Here is a 24,723-nt window from a genome sequence, read left to right on the forward strand (position 1 = left end):
GAAAATCGCCCGACTTGTGGGATGCGTCGCGCTCCATTCTGTGTTTCTCTTTTGCTCGTTTTCTTTCTTGTTTCTATATTTTCCTTGTGTCTTTCTTTGTTTCTCTTTTTGCTATATTTTTTGTTTCTTGTTATTCTTTTTGTCTGTTTCTTTTTTTGTATCTTTGTTTCTCTTTGCTTTCTTTCTTGTTTCTTTCTTTCCCTCTGTCTTTCGTATTCTTTGTCCTGTTTGTGTTTTCTTTCTTTTTGCTATCTTACCTACATTTTTAGTTTTGTTTTCTTCCTCCTTGTTTGTCCTTTGTTTCTCTTTTGCTCTTTTTCTTGTTTCTTTTCTTTCTCTGTGTGTCTTTCTTTTTCCTAGTTTGTGTGTCTTTTGTTTCTCTTTTCTATCTTTCTTATTTGTTTTCTCTGTGTGTTTTTTTTTTTTGTTTCCTTTGCTCTCTTTCTTGTTTCCACTTTCTCTGTATGTTTTTTTGTTTTTTTCCTTTTTTCCTTTTTTCTTGATTTACCGCTTCTCAATCCTTTTCTTTTTTTCTGCATCCCCCACCTTTTCTTCATTTTCTTCCTTCTTTATCTCCTCTTCCTCCTCCTCCCCCTCCTCCTTCTCTTCGTCTTCCTCTTCTTTTACATCCTACCCCTTCAACGATTCTTCCTCTCTTTCCATCTTCACTTCCTCCTCCTCCTCCTCCTCCTCCACCCCATCCGCCTCCTCCTCCTCTTTTACATCCTCCCCCTCAGTGTCCAACCCTCCAAAGACTTGTGTCCTTCAGCGGAGTTTTGTGTGTGAAATATAAACAAATTTGTGTGCGCTTGTGTCTGTGTTGGGAGGACCGCGCCGCAAATTCCTCGGGGCCCGCCGTTGTATTTTTGTTGCGCTTTAGAAACTGTTAAATATTGAATGACGCCAGGGAAATATGCGGGAGGGAGAGAGGGAGAGCGAAGGGGAGAGGGGATGGGAGGTGGCGTAGGGGGAAGGAAAGAGATGGGGGAGATAGGGGAAGAGAGAGAGGAGAGAGGGAAGGGGGTTGTGGAGAGAGAGGGAGAGGGGATGGGAGGTGAGAAAAGGTATAGGAAAGGGGAAGAGGGCTGGGGAGAGGGGGTGGGGATGTAGATGAGAGGTGAGAAGTAGAGGAAAAGGGGAGGGGGATTGGGGAAAAGGGAGAGGAGAGAGGGATGGGGGTTCTGGAGAGAGAGGAAGAGGGTAATTGGGATGGGTAGGAAGCGAGAGAGAGGGAGAGGGAAAGGATGGAATGTGAAGTTAGGTTAGGTGTAAGGGGAAGAAAAAGAAGGAGATAGGGAAAAGGAAGAGAGGAAAGGAAGGGAGAAAGGGGAAGGGTGTGGGGGATTGAGGAGTGGGGGTAGGTGATTCAAATGGAGAGGGAGAGGGAGAAGTGAGGTTAGGTTAGATGTGAGGTGAAGGGAAGGAGGGAGGGGAAAGGTAGGAAGCGGGGGTTGAGTTGGCCAATATTTCAGTAGAGTACGTAGATGTCGGGGCGCCACCAGGGATGCTACACTGGCTTCCTTTCTCCCTCTTCTTTTTTATCTTTTTCTTTTCTCCATGTCTTTCTTCTTCTTCCCTTTCTTGCATGCTTCGTTCTTTTACTCCTCCCTCCTTTACTCTCTCTCTCTCTCTCTCTCTCTCTCTCTCTCTCTCTCTCTCTCTCTCTCTCTCTCTCTCTCTCTCTCTCTCTCTCTCTCTCTCTCTCTCTCTCTCTCTCTCTCTCTCTCTTCACACAACTTGTCTGATACCTTTTCTTTACTCTTCCCCCAGACTCCTTGCTCCTCCTCCATCTTCTCCTCCTCCTCCTCCCTTCCGCTCTCTCCCTCCAGCCTCTCCTCTCGTCGTCTCTCCGCCTCTCGCATCTTCCTGCAACAACTACATTAAGCTCACTTATAATCAAGTAGGCAACTTTTCTTCATCCATTCGTGAGCGTTCGTCTTCAAAATTATATGCACTCCGTCGGGGGAAAATTTATATTAACGTAGTTTCCTGCATCAGTCGGCAGGAATACCGATGCGGGGCCCCTCTCCTTCCCTCCTTCCTCCTCTTCCCCTCCGTTCCCTCCCTCCGTCTCTCCGTACCTCCCGCCCGTCGCCGATCAGTCTCCGTATAGCGTCGACAGACCCGCCGCTCCGCCTTTGGTACATCAAGTCAGGGAGAGCGTTGGCGCGCGTCCTCTGGTGGCGCGCAGACGTTGCTCCGTTTGTGGTGTTTGTGGTGGCTTGTGTTTGTTGTGAATGCATGTTAGAAGAAAGGATAGAGGAGAGGGAGTGTGTGAGAGAGGGAGAGAGTAGGGAAGGGGGAAGGGAATAGAGATAGGGATTGTAGGAGAGAGAGATAGAAGAAGGGAGAGTGAATTAAATAAAGGAGGGGAAGAGTGAATTGTGTATGAGTTAGATAAGTTTATAGATGAATAAAATGAAACTAAAAATGTATATACTTGTGTTATGGTTGACAGCTCACCCAATTCCTTGACTCATCCATCCATACATCTATTCTTCTTCCACTCACCTATTCATTCATCCATCTATTCACCTATCCACCTGTCCCTGTCCTCACCCATCTAACCACACCCAGACACTCACCCATAATGAAAGTGAAATATAATCCACCATTTCTTTCATCCACCTATCCACCCATCTATCCCTCCATGCACTCACCTATCCTCCTATCCATGCACTTACCCATCAAACCACACCCACACACCCAGCCAAAAGAAACACATTAAAAATAATAAAATCAAATCTTATCTGTAGATTAATTTCCTTTCGTCCAACATCACCACCACCGTCACCACCACCACCACCACCACCATCAACACCACCCTCAACACCACCTTTCGGCCCTTGGTAGGTGGCGGTGTTTCTTTCTTGTGTCGTGGAAAGGACGCCGCTTAATTTTCCATCGGCCGCCGCCTCGCCGTTATTCCGCCACGCTTCATGGTTTGTCTATTTTCCTTGCTCCGAGGCCGTTGGTAAATAAGTCTCCTTGCTGGCCATTACGTATCCATAGGAACATGCATGGTGTGCCTCAGGGAGCTTCCTTTCCTTCTGTCACATTTCCCGGCTCTTTTCTTACCTCTCTCCCTCTCTCTCTCCCACTCTCCCTCCCTAGCTTGACCTCCCTCTCGTTCTCGATTTCGCTCTCTCTCGATCTCTCCCTTCCTCTCCCTTGCTTTCTCTGTCTTTGTCTCTGTTTCTGTGTGTTTGTGTGTTTCTCTTTTTCTCCCGGTCGCTGTTTCTCTCTGTCTCTGTGTCTGCCTTTCTGTCTGTATGTCTGTCTTTCTGTCTGTCTGTCTGTCTGTATGTATGTATGTATGTATGTATAAGAACATAAGAACGTAAGGAGTCTGCAAGAGGCCGGTTGGCCTATACAAGGCAGCTCCTGTACTCTCAACCCCACCTTACCTCACCATCCATGGCTTTATCTAACCTCTTCTTGAATGTATCTATGGTATTGGCACCCACAACATGGCTCCCAAGCCTGTTCCATTCATCTACCACTCTATTGGTGAACCAATTCTTGCCTATGTCTTTGTTGAATCTGAATTTGTCTAACTTAAAACCATTGCCACGCGTCCTACCTGGCTCTTTTACTCTCAAAATCTTATTGACATCCCCTTTATTAAAGCCCTTCATCAATTTATAGACTTCGATCAAGTCTCCTCGCAACCTTCGCCTTTCTAGAGAGTGTAGATTTAAATGTTTCACCCTGTCTTCTTAAGGCAAGTTTCTCACCCCCTGAATCATCTTTGTCATCCTCCTCTGTACAGATTCTAACATCTTGATATCCATTCTGTTATAGGGGAAATAGAACTGAACTGCATAATCGAGATGAGGTCTAACTAGTGCTAAGTAAAGTTTGAGGATGACTTCAGCGCTCCTATTGCTTACACTCCTTGAGATGAAACCAATTACTCTGTTTGCCCGATTTTTAGCCTGAATGCATTGGGCCTTAGGACGAAGGTATGTCTCTTTCTCAGCAAACAAACAAGCAAACACTACATACTTACACACACACACACACACACACACACACACACACACACACACACACACACACACACTTAACGAATCAAACACAAGAGCAATACCTTTCCGGCACACCACCTAACACATCGCTACACACACACACACACACACACACACACACACACACACACACACACACACACACACGCAAAAACAAAACAAAAAAAGCCAATCATTATCCAGAAGAACCAAATAAAGACACGTAAATAAATTAAGTGGTCTTCGCACCTGAGATATAATTAAGGAGTCAAGCTAAAGCGTCCTCAGTGACATTCATTTACCTGGAGATTGAGCTCACAAATGTTTTTTTACTCTCTCTCTCTCTCTCTCTCTCTCTCTCTCTCTCTCTCTCTCTCTCTCTCTCTCTCTCTCTCTCTCTCTCTCTCTCTCTCTCTCTCTCTCTCTCTCTCTCTCTCTCTCTCTCTCTCCGTCAGGCATGAGTGGTTCTAACAGATGACCTCCTTCAGTGCTTCCCTGGTGATGTGTCTTAATGAAGCAAATATATAAATAATCTTTATGTATTAGAGTGCGCGGGAAGGTTATTGAAGAGGAGGATAAAGAAGAAGCAGTAAACAATATTGGAAAAAGTGGGTTCGTGAGTGTGGGTGTGTGGTGAGGGAGGGATTCTGTGTGTGTGTGTGTGTGTGTGTGTGTGTGTGTGTGTGAGTGTGTGTGCTATTTTATCTTCTCAAACTCCCGGATATGAAATAAAAGAAAGGATGTGAGTGAAAAGAGACAGTGGAGAGAAAAGGAAAATGGAAAATAAAAAAATGATATATCTACTGACGGAGCATCAAGGTAACTTAGGGGGAAAATAAATTACCGTAAAAGGAAAAAAAATAGATAAATAAAAGCGGACGAAACCTTATAAACTCCTAAACCACAACGTAGGCATCGATCTCTAAAAAGGAAGGAACATAAATAAAAAGTTACATATATTTATTTTATCGAAAGTTAAGTAGAGTGAAAAAAAATGTGTTAATGACCAAATACATCGCCACACGTATACTTACGGCGAAACAAAAACAAAAAATGATTCCAAAAAATAAAACCACTTAGATTATTTATATATCGAGAAAGGAGTTAATGATGAATATATATAAATTAGGTTAAAAGATATGCATAAATAAAGAAAAAAAATTACCCTCCCTCGAAATTCACTGAAACGAAAAAGAAAAAAAAAGGAAAGACGAAGAGGAGGAGGAGGAGGAGGAGGAGGAGGAGGAGGAGGAGGAGGAGGAGGAGAGTATGGGGTGGAGGACGAGGAAAAAAAGAATAAAAAACATGCAGCTAGAAGAGGAGGAGGAAGAGGAAGGGGAGCAGGAGGAGAAGAAGGAGAAGAAGAAAAAGTAGGAGGAAGGAGAAGGAGGAAAAAAGGAAGAGAAATGCAGTTGGAATAGGAAGAGGAAAGGTAAGGGGAGCAGGAGGAGGAGGAGGAGGAGGAGGGCGAGGAGCAAGGGGGTAGGGGTTGGAGGGGGGAAAAAAAAAGGAAAAAAAGTCGCCAAGAGTGTATATATCCACCTCATTACGGATGCAAACTAAATTTATCTTGTGCACGTGAATCTAAACTATTTATCAGGGTATTAATTGCGATGTTAACCTTATGAATATTCCACCTGTTGATCCCCGATATTACCTCACCTGGCGGCTAATTAACTCGCTCAATCACAGGTTCATTTAGACTGTTACGCAGGTGATGATTTTCGACTCAACTAATAGCGGTGTCTTTGCCGAGTGAGTGAATGAGTGAGTGAGTGAGTGAGTGAGGAAGGGAGGGAGGGAGGGAGGGAGGGATGGGGAGGAAGTGGATGAGGGAGGGAGGAAGGAAGGGATCGAAGGAGAGAGGATGGGAAGGAGAGAGTGGGTGAGTGAGTGAGTGAGTGAATGAGCGAGTGAGTGAGGAAGGGAGGAAGGGTGTGAGGGAAGGAGGAAGTGATTGTGTGAGTGGGTGAGTGAATGAAAGAGTGAGTGAGTGAGTGAGTGATGTGTGTTTTCATTTTGTTGTGATTCTAATTATATATGTTTTTGTTGTGTTTTATTATTATTAATACATTATTTACTACTACTACTACTATTACTACTACTACTACTACTACTACTTTTACTTCTACTTCTACTACTTAAACAAAAATAACAACAACAGCAGCAGTAGCGTACCAGATGCTTGCGAGTATGGTTTAACAAATTATATTAATGCCATCGGAATAGTATTATGTATCCGTAATATATAATCATTTAATACTCATCGAGGGTGTATTAATCGACCAGTACCCATTGCATAAACCATCACCACCACCACTACCACTACTAGCAACAACACCAATACTGTCATAACCACTACCACCATCCTACCATCAGCACTAATACCTCTACCACCACTACTTGCACTTCTGTCACCAGTACCACCACAACCCATCACCATTACTATCAATTTGGGGTTTTGTTAGGTTATGTTAGGTTAAGTTTAGGGTAGCTTCAAATACATTATTGCCAGCACCTTATGGTATACATCAACAAAGAATGATCTCACTTTGTTATATTGAAAGTCTCATTAGTAAGGAAGCATATTTGAATTATCTAAGTCAAAACCTATAGTAAGTGTTTGGGGTTTTGTTTAGTTAGGTTAGGTTAGGTTAAGTTTAGGGTATCTTAAAACACATAACTACCAATACCACCACGACTAGGTACTAATCCCATCACCATTACTATTCCTACCATCACCATCACCTCCATCACCACTACCAACACCACCACAACGACCTCCATCACCACTTCTACTTCCATACTACCACCACCATCACCACCACCATTACTACCCCTTCCATCACCATCACCAGTACATACCTCACTCCTACCATCACCATCACCTCCATCACCACTACCAAGACCACCACAACCACCTCCATCACCACTTCTACTTCCATACTACCACCGCCATCACCACCACCATTACTACCCCTTCCATCACCAGTATCACCATCACGTCTTCTCACCTGCCCGATCCGTCGCCAGGTGTCGCCACTCCCCTCTCGTCGTCCTTCATAAAACATCGCGTCTTCCCTCCCGCGGGGCCTCAACGCTGTATCCCTCCCGCCGCCCGCCCGCCCGCCCGAAGCACAAACACCGCTAAATAATCACAAACAACCGCCTAGATCGATGCTTCCCCGCCGCCGCTAGCCACAAACAGTCATCATCCCCGACGGTTACTCACTATCAAGTCACCGCGGCCGACTCCTCTTCTTCCTCCTCCTCCTCCTACTTCACTTCCTTCATCTACTTCGTCTGCTCGTTCTTCTTCTCTCTATGCCTTGTTAATTTTTTTTGTGTGTGGAGAAGTTGTGGTTTTGTTCTTTTTTGATGTCCTCCTCCTCTTCCTCTTCCTCCCCCTCTTCTTCCTCCTCCTTCACTTCCTTTTTTTCTTCGGCTCGTTTTTCTTACCTTGGTGTTTTCTCTTTCTTATCTATCTATGTCTTGTTATTCTTTCTCTTCCTCCTCCTCATTTTTCTCTTCCTTCTTCACCTCCTTCGTTTCCTCCTTTCTTCTTCTCTTGGTGTTCCTCTCTCTATCTCAATCTATATCTTGTTACTCTTTTTTTTTTAGTGGTTTGGTTCCTCTTGTTTCTTTTTAATGTTTTTTATGTTGTTTTGTTTTGTTTCTGTCGTCTTCATTTTTTTTTTTTTTGGGGGGGGAGGAGGTCAGCTCGTGTTGTATGTATTTTGTAATGTGTGTTTCTTCTGATGTTGGTATTCTTCTTTTTTCTTTCTGTTATTTCTGTTTGGGGTCTTCTTGTTCTAATCTATCTGGTTCGTATCTTTTCGTGCGTCTGTATGATGTATGTTTTTTTTTATGTGTGTGTATCTTTTCTTCGTTTTCTTTTTAAATCGAAGAGAAATGGAATCAGTGTTATTAGGGTCGTATTATAAAACATTTCGTCGTCCAAAGACACCTATTTGACAAGACTTGCGTAGGAGTTGTGGGCATTTCCAAGAGTATTTTCATGACCCTGGTGGTAGCGGAACCCTGCTTCTGTACCGTGAACCTGAAGAGACAATCATTAGAACCCGACTGACCCCCTCTTTGACCTTTAGAAATAGCTGATGTGAGAAGCGAAAGTGTCTTATAATACCGACCTAGAGAGAGAGAGAGGAAATAATACCTTCATCGCAACTGTTTCGATTACAACACTAAGAGACTCGTAAATATTGAAATCTCCTTCCCTTAATTCAACTCCTTAGTCATTTTCTAAGTATATATATTTCAGTCTTTTCCGCCCCCTCCCCCTCCTCAATCACCAAACAAGAATAATGATCGTATAGTCTATCTGTAATTATTTGTGCATTTATCATTATTATCTATGTCGTTGTGGGTAATATTTTTCATCCTTTCTTTCGCTCATATTTTATCATTCATGTCAGGTCTTACTCGTTATCACTTCTTTATTGTTTCGACGTCATTTCATTATTATTATTATTATTATTATTATTATTATTATTATTATTATTTTTTTTTTTTTCCATTCGCAGTCCATCATATCTACACTCAGCTGTTCCACTCTTTCCTCCCTCTCACTTATTTTCTTACGACACCTTCCTTTACTGCTTTCTCCCACTCCTCTTCCCTCTCACTTTTTTTCTTATGACACCTTTCACTGCACTCCCTCCCTCTTTCCTCTTCTTCCCCTTGTTCCTCTTCTTTTGACACCTTCTTTACTGCTTTGTCCCACTCTTCCTTCCTCCCTCTCACCTCCTCTCTTCTTGCACCTTCTTCAACTGTCCTTCCACTCCCCTTTTTTGTCCCACTAGTAAAGGTAAAACTACAGACCACTCATGTAAATTGTAGCATGTCCCCACAACTACATCCTCTACAATCTTCCTCTAACCATGCCTCCTCCTCCTTCTCCTCTTCCTCCTCCTTTTTCTTCCCCTTCTCCTCCTCCTTCGTCATTTGAGTCATGGTTCCTCCTTTATTTACCTCACTCTTTGCCTTCGTCTTCTTCCTTTTCTCTCCTTTCCTTACCTTTTTTTTTCATTTTCGTTACCCCTTTTTCCTGCAATCCTCTCTCTCTCACTCTCTCGTTCTGCTCTCCTCCTCTTTTTTCTTCCTTTCCTTTATTACTCTTGGATTTTTCTTTACCTACCTTACTCCTCCTCTTCCACCTCTTCCTCTTCTTGACTTTTTCATATTTTTTTTTTTGTAAGACTTTCTCCTCTTTTTCTATTCCTCGTTTTAGTCAGCTCTCTCTTCTACTTTCCTCCCTTCTTTATTCTTCATCTTCTTCCTCACGCACGAATCCCATCCTCTTCCTTTTCTCTCCTTCCCTTACCATTTTCTTTCCTTTTTCTAACTTATTTTACTTCACATCCTCTTCCTACTCACACCTTTTCTCTCCTTTCGTGTCATCTCTTCCTTCCTTCCTTCTCTCTTCTTCTCCTCCTCCTCTTCTCTCCTTCCTGTCCTCCCCCTTCTCCCCCTTCACACTTCCAGCCATTAAACAAACCACACGCCGTCATTTTTATCACCACACAAAATTACATAACCATACTGTCAGGCGCCACACCTGCACCACACTCTTTCCTCCTCCTCCTCCTCCTCCTCCTCCGCCCTCTCTTCATCCTCTCCCACATCCTCCCATTGCTCTTCCCTCCCTCTTCATCCCGTCGGGCATACCTGCTTATTATTTTTACCTTTGCTTCAAGTGACTCGCCATCAACCCTTCAATCACTGTACCTTGCTATTGCCTTTGTCACACACCACCACAGCCATCACCTCCATCACCACCACCACCACACCCACCACATGTCACTGCTTCGATACCTCAGGCTACATCACCTCCCTTCCCCCTTTTCCTTATTTTTCCCTCCCTTTTCTTGTCTTCCTCCCCTTCACTTCCTTTTGCTCCCCTTCCCTTCGTCACCCTTTCCGCTGCGATCTCATTTCTCTCTTCCCTCCTTCCCCCTTTTTCCCCTACTTCTCCCTTCCTTTATTTATCTTCTCTCCCTTCATCCTCTTCCGTCCTCCTCCTTCGTCCCCCTATCCCTTATTTTTTCCTCCCTTTAGTTATCTCCTTCCCCTTCGCTACCCTTCCCTTCGTTACTCTCACCGCCGCGACCTTACTTTTCGTCCCCTTTCCCCTACTTCCTCCTCCCTTCACTTATCTTCCTCCCCTTCACTCCCCCTCCCTTCGTCACCCTGCTACGCGACCTTTCTCCTCGCCCCCTTCCTTGCTGGCAGAGGCGGAGGCAGGGCGTTGCGAGTGCCATGTCGGTGTGTATTGCAAGTCGTTGCATGAAACTTTGAGTGGGACGTTCTGGCTCCGCGATCCAACAAGTTGATCGCATCCAATATTAACAGTCAACTCAAACAGCATTGGAAAATAGAGGGCGTAAGAGGAGCCGGTGCGCCGTCCCCGACATCCCCCTTACACTCTCTCTCTCTCTCTCTCTCTCTCTCTCTCTCTCTCTCTCTCTCTCTCTCTCTCTCTCTCTCTCTCTCTCTCTCTCTCTCTCTCTCTCTCTCTCTCTCTCTCTCTCTCTCTCTCTCTCTCTCTTATCCATCGTTTATTTTATGTATCTTTTCCTTATTTGGTGAAATGACAATTTACGTTCTTATATTCCGTACTACTCTCTCTCTCTCTCTCTCTCTCTCTCTCTCTCTCTCTCTCTCTCTCTCTCTCTCTCTCTCTCTCTCTCTCTCTCTCTCTCTCTCTCTCTCTCTCTCTCTCTCTCTCTCTCTCTCTCTCTCTCTCTCTCTCTCTCTCTCTCTCTCTCTCTCTCTCTCTCTCTCTCTCTCTCTGTTATATCTATCTATCTTGCTCTCTCTCCCTCTCCCTCTCGCTCTTGCCTCCTCCACTTCTTGGCATTACCTCTCACAGATTTCCTTTTCACTTATTTAATGTACAGTCAGGATTGTGACATCGCTGACAGGATGTAATTTTCCGGAATTCACGAGTAGCACAAGGCTGGATGCCCCTCGGAATTATATGAAAATAAAAGTTGACGGAATATTATAGTGACATTTATTTGTACTCCGCTGCCTGCTTGTCTCTGTGTGTGTGTGTGTGTGTGTGTGTGTGTGTGTGTGTGTGTGTGTGTGTGTGTGTGTGTGTGTGTGTGTGTTTAGATCTTGCCGCATGTCTTTATGGTTACTGCATCTCTCTCCCCTTCCTTCCTTTCTCTCTCTCTCTCTCTCTCTCTCTCTCTCTCTCTCTCTCTCTCTCTCTCTCTCTCTCTCTCTCTCTCTCTCTCTCTCTCTCTCTCTCTCTCTCTCTCTCTCTCTCTCTCTCTCTATATATATATATATATATATATATATATATATATATATATATATATATATATATATATATATATATATATCCTTTCTCCCTAACCCACCAATACACACACACGCACCCCACAAGTCACTCATACACTCACTCACTCACTCTCGCTCGCTCACTCGCCTCCTTGCTCGCTCTATCTCTTTCGACGGAGACTTTTAATTCGTGCCGACGGTATTCATTATGTGTTGCCTGACTCTTGCATTCATGAGGCGCGTCTGTGTTGATCCTACCGCATTTTGTCTCCTGGCTTGAGGGGGAACTATGCCGGAGGTGGTGGCGGTGGTGGTGGTGGGGCCTCGCAAGAAAACCCAAGCGAGCCAGGCGCAACACAACTCCGTACCTCTCTCTTTTCTCTCTCTGTGCTTTCTCTCGCTCTTCACTTGTCTCCTCTCTCCGTTTTCCTCCTCCTCCTCCTCCTCTTCCTCTCTTCCGCCGCCAACTTTAGGAGCACACGTATTATCCTTGACTGTTTGGTTGCTTCCTTGATCTTCTTGTTAACTCGAAAGGCACCTCGGATCCTCTTTCCTCCCTACCACTCCCGCATGCGCCGACGAGAGGAGGAGGAAGAGGAAGAGGAGAAGGAGGAGGAGGAGGAAGAGGAGAGGGGGATAGAAGCAAAGCAAGATGATGACAATAAAGATGAAGAAGAGAATCAGTACGGAAGGTGAAGAGAAGAGAAGGAAAGGGGTGAAGAACGGTAGGCTTGAGGAAGAAAGAAAACGGATGAAAGAGAGAGGAAGAAAGAGAAGTGAAGAAAACGAGAACTGATGCGGGTGAAGAAAATGGGAAGAATAGTGGAAGGAAATGAATGCAGAGGAGGGAAAGGAAAGTAAATCTGCTAAACAGGGAAGTGCAGGAAGGCAAGTATTTGGAAGAGAACGGAGAAGAAGAAAAGGAGGAGAAAACAAAAGTATGAAAGAGAAGTGAAGGACGGAAAGAAGAAGAACGAGGAGGAAGACAGGAGAAGAGGGATGGGAAGTTGAAATCAATATAGAAAAAGGAAAAGGAGAATAACAAGAAAAAGAAGAAGAAAAGAAGAAGCAGTTGAAATCGAGGCACAGAACGGAAAAAAAAAGAGAAAGAAGAAACAAGACGAGGGATAAGAGTAAGAAGAAGAAGACGACGAAGAAGAAGAACAGGAAACAAAAGAACAACAACAATAAGAAGAAGAGGAATAGGAAGGAAGGAGAGAGAGGAGAAAAGTGACCTCAAGTTCTGTCGCCTCGGTCTGCTGGAATACGAAACAGAAAAGAGACGAGAAAAAAAACTATTGGCGAGTCGCAAAAAAAAATATTTCCTAGTCGGCTGCCCCGCCATGACTGATGCAGAAGGAGTTTATGTTGAGCCGCTAAGAACAAAGACACGAGACCCACCTGCCTCCACCTGCAATATTTTTTCATTTTGGTGTGATCCTTCCCACCTTCATTTCTTTTACTCGATCTTCCTCTCTCTCTCCCTGTATCTGTCTATCCATCGTTCGCTGTTCCTATCCCTATCTCGCTATGCATGTCTATCTTTTTTTTTTTCTCTTATAATTCACGATTTTGTTTTGTTTTATTCTTCCCACCTTCGTCTCTCTCTCTCTCTCTCTCTCTCTCTCTCTCTCTCTCTCTCTCTCTCTCTCTCTCTCTCTCTCTCTCTCTCTCTCTCTCTCTCTCTCTCTCTCTCTCTCTCTCTCTCTCTCTCTCTTTCGTTCTATGTCTTTCTCGCCCTTATATATACACGATTGGGACTATAGAATGGCATCGTTGTTTATCTATCTGTCTATCTACTCCTCTCTCTATCTCTCTGCTTTAAATAGTGACGATTGGGATACTGGGACATGACTCTAAGGACAGGTAAATGACTGTTATTTTATTGTATTCGTATTTACGTATTGCTAAAAATTTATGTAAAGGTTCAGAATGTTTTTAGACTGCAATCCAAGTATCTGTGCCATCTTCTTTTTTTCTTTTTTTTTCGTTATTAGTTTTAAAGGCCCAAGTTTGTCTCAAGAATATGGTTATGCTGTTTTATATATACTGGTCAATGTTCTTTCGTAAGCATGTTGAGTCCTGTTAAGTTTGAGTCATTTAAAGTGAAGATAATCGAAGCTGTTTATATTTCTCTTTGGCTTTAAAATCTCAAGTTCGTCTCAAGATTATGGTCATGAAGTTTATGATAATTATGTTCGTTGATTTTCTCTCTTAAAAGTGTTGAATCCTGTTTAGTCTCCGTCATTTAGAGTGAAGAGAATCGAAGCTGTTTATATTTCTCTTTGGTTGTAAAGTCTCAAGTTCGTCTCAAGATTATGGTCATGAAGTTTATAATATGTTCGTTGATTTTCTCTCTTAAAAGTGTTGAATCCTCTTTTGTTTGAGTCATAGTGAGGAGAATCGAAGCGCTTTACATTTCTCTCCATGTGACGTCCGTTGAGCACCGTGCGGTCAGCGGCAATGCTCCTTGTTAGCTCTATATTTAATGGTCTGAGGCGTCCCAGCGTCTTGGCCTGTCCTCCGGTGCGCCAGGTTGACAGGTGAACACGAGACACCTGTTCGTAATTGCCAGGTGTTACTCTTTTCGATGTCCTGTTCTGTTTTAATTATTTTAGGATTGATTTTGAGGTTTGATTGTTTGGGTTTTGTTAATAGCTTTTTTTGCGCGTCTTTGTTTGTTTTGGGTCTATAACACACACACACACACACACACACACACACACACTAATTAACCAGCTTTCAGTATGGTAGGCCTAACATAAATGAAAGTGGGGGAAGGAGTGTGTGTGTGTGTGTGTGTGTGTGTGTGTGTGTGTGTGTGTGTGGGTCCTAGGGTCTTTAATTTGTCGTATCATTGTTTTCTTTAGCCTTCTCCTCCTCCTCCTCCTCCTCCTCCTCCTCCTCCTCCTCCTCCTCCTCTTTTTCTTATTCTTCTCTTATAATGACAAGAAAATGATTTATTGATTTATTTGGCGTAGACTGTCTTAAACATATGCCTAAGGGAATCATATCTGGGTCGGGAATAGTAGTAGCAGTAGTAGTAGGTATTGTAGTAGTAGTAGTAGTAGTAGTAGTAGTAATAGTAATAGTGGTAGTAGTAGTAGTAGTAGTAGTAGTAGTAGTAGTAGTAGTAGTAGTAATAGTAGTAGTAGCAGAAGTAGTAGAGTTTGTTGTTGTTGCCGTGTGTGTGTGTGTGTGTGTGTGTGTGTGTGTGTGTGTTCAAAAGTCATTCATTCCCTACACGATCATTTACACACATAGTTGTTCTCTTTTGCTTTCTAGAGTGAAAAAAAAGAGAAAAGATAGATAAAATAAAATGAGAGAGAGAGAGAGAGAGAGAGAGTATATGGTCGGTGGAGTTGTGTGTATGTCTCTCTCTCACACTATCTCTCGCTCTCGCTCTCGTCTCCACCATAACCATTATACAACCATTACCATAACCATCACTGCCACCACCACCACCACCGCCACCACCACCGGCATTCCCACATCACGGCGTTTTAATGATAAGCTTCATAGTTGTTTCTGTACTTTAGTTGAAATATGAAAAGGTGATACGACACACACACACACACACACACACACACACACACACACACACACACACACACACACACACACACACACACACACACACACACACACACACACACACACACACACACACACACACACACACACACACACACACACACACACACACACACACACACACCATTAACATATCTTATTAATACAAGTTGCTACAAAGAAAAGAAAGATGGTCATTATAAAAAGAGAATACATTGAGCAAAAGATGTTGAAACAGAAAAACAGACAAACTAATGAACACACAAACAAACAAGAGTAACAGAAAAATGAGGGGGGGGGGGGAGGGAGGTAGGAATGGCGAAATACAGGGAGTCGGAATGGGCTGAGGAGGAGGCGGAGGAGGAGGAGGAGGAGGATGCAGTAGTGAGGCTGAGAGAGATAGAGATACAGAGAGGCAGACAGACAGACAGAGACACGAGCCAAGAGGAGGAGGGGGAGGAAACAGTAAGGCTGAGAGAGACAGAGACAGACAGACAAGCAGACAGACAGAGAGAGACACGAGCCCAGAGGAGGGAGAGGATGAGGAGGGTCAACTTAGCCGTTTTGAAGTGTGAATTAATTTTGTTCCCGGTCACTTTTACGGGGCGCAGCGAGCGGGTCGACAAAGCTGCAGCCTCATATCAAGAGCTGACAACTTATTTATGTAAATCCCTAAGCGGCGAGAGAAAATTTCTAATCAGGCTAATCGCATTTGTGATGATACCTCGAACACCCCTTGCTAAACTGCCTGCCTTGTCCGGCCCGCTGCGAGGAATGGAGGGAGAGAGGGATGGATGGGAGAGAAAGGGGGAAGTGATGTTGGTGGATAGACTGATAGATAGAAGAGAAAAGAGCGATGATGAAGAGTCAGGAAGAACACGGAAGGATGAGGTTACGTTAGAAATGAGTATATGGGGACAGAAGAAAGGAGTGGAACAAATGAATGGGTACAGAGAAGGAGGGAAAGAGGGAGGGGAAATTATGTTAGTGGATAGATTGGTAGAAGGGAAGAAAGGTAGAATGGAAATACAGAAAGGGAGAAGAGGAGGAGAAGGAGGTGGGTGATAAGTAAATGGGTGAGTATAGAGGAAAGGAGATGAACAAAAGGATGCGTAGAGAGGCTGATAAAGGAAGAAAGGGAGGGTATAAAATATGATAGGTGGATAGATTCATAGAAGGGTTGGAAGTAAATATAAGGGAATAGAGGAAAGCAGTAGTAGTAGTAGTAGTAGTAGTAGTAGTAGTAGTAGTAGTAGAAGTAGTAGTAGTAGTAGTAGTAGTAGTAGTAGTAGAAGCAGTAAGGCACGTTTCATCGCTGCTCAACACAACGCAACACAACGGGGCGAGTGTGTGTGTGAGTAATTCTATACTAATGTAATTATTCAGTATAATGTTTATCATCTCGTTGATCTCTCCCCCACGTGTGTGTGTGTGTGTGTGTGTGTGTGTGTCCGAAGTGCAGATAGATATATACTCTCTCTCTCTCTCTCTCTCTCTCTCCCCCCCCCGCCCCTCCTCTGTATAATATTAACACGATTGGAGCTTCACAATTACTGAAATATCTTGCATCGGCGCGTACCTTCTGATGGGAGACGAATATTATATATCACTTAGAGCTGACAGAACGTGCGTGTGTGTGTGTGTGTGTGTGTGTGTGTGTGTGTGTGTGTGTGTGTGTGTGTGTGTGCGCGTTTGAATTTAAGACGCACATATACAGGACGTTTAATATAATGTGATGCCCTTGTTGAGTTAGTTTGTCCTTGTCTAAATATAATAAAGGCAGAAGTGGAGGTGTGTGTGTGTGTGTGTGTGTGTGTGTGTGTGTGTGTGTGTGTGTGTGTGTGTGTGTGTGTGTGTGTGTTTATGCCCACTATCCTTCCCTTTCCATATTCACCATGACTTTTCTCTGTCTATGTATCTGTCTATCTCTCTATTTATCCTTATCACCGTTTACTACAATTTCCCTTTCCTTCTAATCCTTTTCCTTTTCCTCTCAACTCTTTCCTCTTTCCTCTCCTTTCCTCTTTTCCTAACCTCTTCCAATAGTCTTTTCTCATACCTTATTCCCTCTCTTTCCTATCCCTTTCTCTTTCTCCCGTTTTCCCGTATAAGGTCACTTCTGGCTTCTCTTCCCTTTCCTTGTTTCCCTTTCCCTTCCCCTCCCCCCGTTCTTTCCTCCTCATTTCCCTCCCCTTCCTTCCTCTCCTTTTCCTCCTCCTTTCCCTTACCTCCCCTTACCCCTTACCCCGTAGCTGGGCCGCCTCAGAACACGCAGGTCCCTTCTATTATTCATTCTCTTGAGAAGTAAATAGCAACTATTTACCTTTGAAAACATCCAAACTTTTGTATTGGACTCACAAGCGCATGCAAATGTAAAAACTTTCATGGGAGGGAGAAACTCAGAGCATTATAGAAATGGTTGGTACACATCTACATAATCTATCTCTCCCCGATCGGAAGGGGAGAAAGAAAAGGGGAAAAAGAGAGGAAGCGGGAGAGAAGGAAAAAGGAGGAGGAGGAGGAGGAGGTGGTGGTGGTTGTGGAGGCAAAGGAGAAAGGGGGAAAGAGGAGAGGAAAGGAAAGGAAGGAAATTTGATGAGAAGGATGTAGAGCTTTGTAAGAGAGAGAGAGAGAGTACTGAAATAAGAAAAATAATACAAAAAAGTGAGGTTGTAAAGGGAAATATGCGGTATTGGTAAGATGTATAGTCTGAAGTGTAAATTATTATTATTATTATTATTATTATTATTATTATTATTATTATTATTATTATTATTATTATTATTATTATCATCATCTTAATTATTATTATTTTTATTATTATTATTATCATTATCCCTTCCCTTCCCTTCCCTTCCCTTCTGGTCTCTACCCTTCCCTTCCTTTCCCATCTCTACCCTTTCCTTCCCTTCCCTTCCCTTCCCTTCCCTTCCCTCTCCTTTCCTTCTTTTCTTAATATTTCTTTGCATTTTCTTTTCCATTTTTACTTTTGCTGGAGATGGTTTGGACATGTGAGGAGGAAGAAAAACGTTGCTACTACTACTACAGCTACTACTACTATTACTACTGCTACTACTACTACTACTACTACTACAACTGCTTCTACTTCTACCACCAACGACCTCACCTTTCACGCTAGGGTCCACCATATTTATATCACCTGCTGTATATGACGTTTAAGAGCCATAAAAATGTTTAATTACGTTCCACTATTCACGAAGCACCTGTGAACCCGTGCATAAAAAAGTTTACTCGGGTAAACATAGATACATAACCTTCGTACACCTTGTGAAATATGACGCTGCCTTTAGAAATGTGTACGTGAGTAAGACACGGAAAGGAACGCTAATCCGAAATGAAGATGATCAGATGAGCTTTTTTTTTTTTCGTTTTTCGTTTGTGTTGCGGATAGTTTTTCTTTTTCTTTTTCCAGTTTTTTTTCTAATTTGTGTTGCTCTAAAGATTAAGTTGTTTTGTTTTTTCTTGTTCTGTTTTCTTAGTTATTTGTGTTTTTGAATTTGTGTTGCTATAAGTTTTTCTTTTTTCTTTTTTTTAGTTTTTTTTTATATTCACCTGTCATTTATATATATATATATATATATATATATATATATATATATATATATATATATATATATATATATATATATATATATATATATATATATATATATATATTCGTCTACCGTCTACGTCATTTTTTGTCGTTTTTTTCTTCATTCGTCATCTCTCATATTGTGTTTTCATTTTTTTTGCATTTGTCTTTTTTTCGTCTATCATCATCTATGTCATTTTGTTTTTTGTTGAATTTTTCTTCAATCGTCATCTGTCATTTTATATTTTCTTATATTTTTGCATTTATGTCATTTAGTTTCCTCATATTATCTGTTGTTTCCTCTCAGATCTTCTCGCATCTACATATCTTAGCTTTATTTATCCTTGTTTGTTCTTTTGTTTTTCATTTCAGAGTTTCTTGCATCTACATCAATCACCTTAATTTTTTGTCATATTATTTTCTTTTGCTTTCTTTTCAGTTTTTCCTCCATCTGTTTACCTCATCATTATATATTTATCTTTCCTGTTTTTTTTCTTTCTCTTCATTTTTCATACTGTAATATGGATATATATATGTATTATATATAATTATACTTTAAAAGGCCAATAAAGATATCAATATCAATATCAATATCAATATTTTCTGTTTTCCTTCAATTTTTTACATCTTTATATCATTTATCATTCATTTCTTTCATATTCTATTTCGTTCTTTTCAGCCACTCTCAAGACTACGCCAGCCAGGCAGCTCGTCGAAATGGGTAAGTATATTCCTCAAAGTAGTTATCCGGTATAATTCCTCTAACCCATATTGTTGTAGTTTGATTCTTTCTGTGCGCTCTCAACTTTTTCCTCATTCTGAAGCTCCCGCGTTTGTCGACAGTTCTTATCGTGTGTGACTCGAGGTAAGTTTGTTCCGTGATTGTTGGTTTGCTGTTTTGAGGAAGCTTGTGGCGATGAGAAAAAAGGAAAAGAATTAATGTGATCTAAAATTATGCCACCCGAATTACTTACATAAATAACCTAGATGAATAACAATAAGAAAGTGAGGTAATTATGAGGAAAAGGGAGGAATATAAACGTGATATGGAGAGAGTAGAGAAAGAAAATGGTAGAACGTGGAGGGGAAGGAAGAGGAAAGAAGAATGGAACAAAAGACATGAGGAGGAGGAAGAGGAGGAAAGAAAAGGAAAGGAGAGGCGAAAGAAAAGAATAATGAAGAAAAGTAGATGAGAGAGAAGCAGAGATAGAGAAAGAGGGATGGCAGCAAGGTAAGAGAGAGAAGGAAAGTGAGAAGAGAGTACAGTTAAGGTGTGGAGGAAGAGACAAGGAGTAAGGGAGAGAGAAGAGGAGGGAAGGAGAGGGAGAGAGGGAAAATGAGAAGACAGTACAGTAAGGAGGGAAGGAGGAAGAGACAAGGGGTGTAAGGGAGGGAGAGAGGGAGAGAGAAGAGGAGGGAAGGAAGGCCAGGAGGGAGGGCAGGTTATTATCAGTGACAACAAGAGTGTTAGTAATGTAAGTAGGAGGTGTGGGGGCTGAGGACCGTGAGGGCAAACTGACTTAAACGCCTCCCTATGATGAATCCCTCCTCCTCCTCCTCCTCCTCTCTCAACATTCCCCTCCTCCTCCTCCTCTCCCTACATTCTCCTCCCATTCCATTCTCTTCCTACATGATTAATCTCTTCTCCTCCTCTTCCTTCTTCTCCTCCTACTTTTTCTTGACCTTTTGCTCTTTCTACACCTTTTATTAACATCCTACTTCTCTTTCTCCTTCCCCTTCTTTCCATATTCTTGTAATTGTTGTTTTTTTCTTCATATTTCCTGATTCCTGCCATTCTTCATTCTTTTATGGGCTCCTTCACATTCTGATTCCTTTGCGTCCTTTTCTTTTCTCTCCTTCTCTTCCTCCTCTCCTTCCTTCCTCCTTCCTTCCTTCCTGCCTGTCTATTCTTCTATTCCTCCCTTTTATTTTTGAGCCTTTTATTTACCTTTTTATACTTGTACCTGGTTATTTTCTCTTTCTTTCGTTTTTTTCGTTTCTCTTTCTTTTCCTATCTTTATCTTTCTTCTCTCTCTCTCTCTCTCTCTCTCTCTCTCTCTCTCTCACCCCTCCCATCGCGGCATGTCGTTCGTTCACGCCTACTAGCCACATAAAGTCGGCGAAGGGAGGGGGGCGCCGCTCCTTCCCTTAAAAACAGGTAATACTTGTAGTTGGCTCGTTAGGGGAAGAGTGATGTGCGGGGGAGGGTGTGGTGGTGGTGGTGGTGGGATAGGAATGTAAGGTGTGTGTGTGTGTGTGTGTGTGTGTGTGTGTGTGTGTGTGTGTGTGTGTGTAGGGGCTTGCTGATTCTACCTGTCCGTTTTTTCTTTTCTCTTTCCTCTTTCTTTGTACTTTGTTATCTTTGTTTTATCTTGGCTGGTTATCTTTACCATATGTGTTTTTGTGTGTGAGAGGAGGGGTAATGTATGTTTGGGGGTCGTAGTTTGTGTGTGTGTGTGTGTGTGTGTGTGTGTGTGTGTGTGTGTGTTCGTGTGCGTGTGCGTGTGTGAATGCTCTCAAAGACTTCCTACCTTTTCTTTGATTCAGTTATAATGGCAAATACAAAAAAAAAATCAGCTATAACCCAATTCTTTTTAACTGACTATAGATTGGTTATATAAGTAATCTAATGTTTACTCGTCTAAATTTGCTCATGTGAGAAAATTAGGTTAAGTTTAAAGTGTGATACTCTCATTGTTTACCTGTTTGCTCCTCATACATTGTCTTACCTGCTTATATATCGGTCTGTTGTTATATGCAAAGCGAAGATGAGGTATAAGGGGGTGGAAAGGGGGACTATTGCGTTACCTCAAGTACACCTATTGAACTATATATTCATTTTGTCATATTTTGTAGTACAGAAAATGAAGAAATGTGTCAGATTTTGAGGAAAGTAGATTCTGCTTTTCAAGAAACTCACGCACTGAAGTAAGATTCGATATTTAACTTGTAAAGAAAATATGAATAAAATCGAGGTGAGTGAGAGCTTGTGAGGTTTACTTGCGGCATTCCTCGAAGTTTAATCATCATCACAATATTTTATTTTATTCTATATGGAAAAAATATATGTATAAAAAATGTTAAGAAAAATGTTGAAACTTAGGGTGGAGACGGCGAATGACGTAGCTATATTTTTCTTTTATTCTATATATAAGAAAAATATTAAAAAAGTGTTAAGAAAAAAAATAAGCTTGGAATGGAGACGAGTAATGACACTTTTTTTATTAAAAATATATAAAAAAAACTAATAGAAAATTAATAAGATAGAAAAAAGTTCTGGTTTGCGTCATTCCTTATAGTTCACTCACCATCACAAACCATTTTCCATTATATTCTGTATGTAAATAAATAACGAAAAAAAGTGCTGAGAAAAATGACAAAAGTTCAAACCTGGAGTAAAGACGGCGACGAATGAACAGAATAACAGCTTTTTTTCTATTTCATTATATATATATATATATATATATATATATATATATATATATATATATATATATATATATATATATATATATATATATATATAAACTAAAAATAAAAATGTCAAGAAAAAAAGAAGACAAAAGTTCAAACCCGGAGTGGAGACGGCGACGAATGAACCCAGGGAATTGAGCGGCGGAGTTTTGTGCGGCGCGGAACAGCTTCGGGGAGTCACCGGCGGACACAGAGGCGGGGTTAATGCCGGCACAGGTATAGAAAATATCTGCCGTGGGCGCAAAAATGAACGAGGCGAGGGGGGGGACAAAAATAAAACCCGTGGCGCCCTTGTGTCCTGCCGCGATAAGAGTGTCGGACAAAATACACGGTGAACACGCTTGTGGGTCTTCAGGCGTCTTAGATATAGATGAGGGAGGAGCTGCGTGTGCCAGGGAGGGCGGGGAGGAGATGGGGAGAGGGTTAGGTAGTCAGGGGGGTCGTGTGCCACAGGGGGGAATGGGAAAATGATGGGGGAGTAGAGGGGTGGGTGTGGGGGTGGTGGTGGTATTGGGTGAAGGTAACTGGGTGATGTGTTGGTTGGTGGATGAATGTTTAATGGTATTGATATAGTGTGTATCTCTCTCTCTCTCTCTCTCTCTCTCTCTCTCTCTCTCTCTCTCTCTCTCTCTCTCTCTCTCTCTCTCTCTCTCTCTCTCTCGTGTTGTGTTGAGAGAGAGAGAGAGAGAGAGAGAGAGAGAGAGAGAGAGAGAGAGAGAGAGAGAGAGAGAGAGAGAGAGAGAGAGAGAGAGAGTTAATACTAAGACACAAGTAATATTTCTTAGTCTTACAGTATTCCTTCAGTCAAACGCAATATCCTAAGAAAACCAGATATATAAGTAGTAGTGGTAGTAGTAGTAGTAGCAGTAGTAGTAGCAGTAGTAGTAGAAGTAGTAGTAGTAGTAGTAGTAGTAGTAGTAGTAGTAGTAGTAGCAGCAGCAGCAGGAGCAATCACATTCGTAACAGTGATTTGTTATGGAACGTCTCCCTCGCCAACCCGCTGCATCTGGCTCCCTTCTTCACCTAATCACAGCAAATTAAGGGCAGGGCATTCGGAAGGGTCACCACAGAAGGGAGAGAGAGAGAGAGAGAGAGAGAGAGAGAGAGAGAGAGAGAGAGAGAGAGAGAGAGAGAGAGAGAGAGAGAGAGAGAGAGAGAGAATGACAAGGGAAGAGGGCGGCAGGGAATTAGTAAGCGAAGTAGTTGTACAAGACTGCATAATAGGTTCTCGAAGGGACGAGTTATATACGTGTACGGTTTTATATAGAAAGCTCTTACGCACACACACACACACACACACACACACACACACACACACACACACACAATTTACTTACACACACACATAGAAAAGAAAATACGTACATAAAGACGAAACGGAACTACTAACTGTGTATGTGAGTGAATAAAGATGAAGAAAATGAAAAGAAAACAATGAACGTGTGTTTATGTATGTGTATATGTGTGTATGTGTATGTGTGTATGTGTTTGTGTATAGGGTGACAAGGCTCAGATATAGTGATAAGAACGATCGCAGGATATTGTTACGCCAGAGATAAGGTGGACGTGATAAGATTAGAAAGGTTATCAGAGTCATGTATGGAGGTACGGTACTCTGCGTTGGCCGGGTGACGGGGTGGGGAAGGGGGAGGCTGTGATGGCACGTGAAGGGGCGAAAGTGTAGGAGGGGGCATGAAGGTGCGATGGGGTGTGTTGTGGATGGTGAAGGATCATGAAGTGCGTTGGGGAATGTTGGAGAAGACTTATGAACATTCTCGGTGTGTTATGTTTGTTAAGGGATGGACAAGTGAAAGCTCAGGTGTGTTAGAGATGGGCGTCGAGGAGGTAGTGTGATGTTCTGGTCTAAAGGAAATGTTGAGGTGATTTTTGAGTGTGTAATGGTGTGTCGCCGGGTGACTGATACTGTTCTTTGATGCTGTAAGGATAAAGGAAGTATAAGTAAAGGGAGAGGGGTAAGGGTGGAGGGATAGGAGTATGAGTAAAGAGACAGAGAGAAGTGGCGGTGGTGTGAGGGTGTGTTGGTGTGTGGCGGGATGATTGATCCTGTCTCTTGCTGTTGTGAGGGTGATGACAGGAGTTCGGGTAAAGGAAAAGGGAAAAGCAGCATCGGTGTGTGAGGGTGTGTTGGTGTGTTGGTGGCGGGATCAGACAGTGGTGTCGGCGTGTTGTCTGTATGGGGCGTGCTGGTGGGTTGATGGGGTGGGGTGAAGGTGTGTGAGGGGGAAGGGAGTTTGCCCCGCCCCACCCCGCCCCGCGCCGCGCTGGCCAGGTAGCCCCGATATTTAGTTGGCCTCACCGGGGAATTATGGACAAGTTAGGCCCTTCCCGGCCGGCGTAATGAGCGAGCCATGTTGTAAAGAAGTTTTTCGATGAGGAAATTTTGCGCAAGGTAACTTAGTTTAAAATTTAATGATATTATAGAGGTAATTTGGGAAAATTACACTCAGCAACTTCGCGATATAATAACAGTAATGGACATAGTTCCTTGCAAGTTTTCTCTTCAACAATTTTAGTAAGCTTAATTTTCTTTCTTAATTGTTCCTTGAATTTCAAAAATGCTAAACTCTCTCCGCGGAAAAGATCCTCCAGACTAAGATGTAATTAAATAGCTCAACTTTGGAAATACCCGTAAAACGCAACAGTCTCCCTCCACGTGATACACGGAGCTCTTACGACGAGACCGCCCCCCCCCCCTGCCTGCCTTCCTTCCTTCCTTCCTTCTTTCCTTCCTTTCTT

General features: G+C 42.5%; 1 long non-coding RNA gene across 1 annotated transcript in view; it reads left to right on the forward strand.

Annotated features, from left to right (window-relative positions):
* The window catches only part of LOC126984600 (uncharacterized), a 141,439-nt gene that overhangs the window by 69,154 nt on the left and 47,562 nt on the right, over positions 1 to 24,723 (forward strand). Inside the window, exon 3 of the long non-coding RNA XR_007737115.1 lies at positions 19,172 to 19,213. This is a non-coding gene — a long non-coding RNA (uncharacterized LOC126984600). The remainder of the gene's footprint in view (positions 1 to 19,171; positions 19,214 to 24,723) is intronic.

The sequence above is a fragment of the Eriocheir sinensis genome, chromosome 5 (assembly GCF_024679095.1).
Source record: "Eriocheir sinensis breed Jianghai 21 chromosome 5, ASM2467909v1, whole genome shotgun sequence".
Lineage (NCBI taxonomy): Eukaryota > Metazoa > Arthropoda > Malacostraca > Decapoda > Varunidae > Eriocheir > Eriocheir sinensis.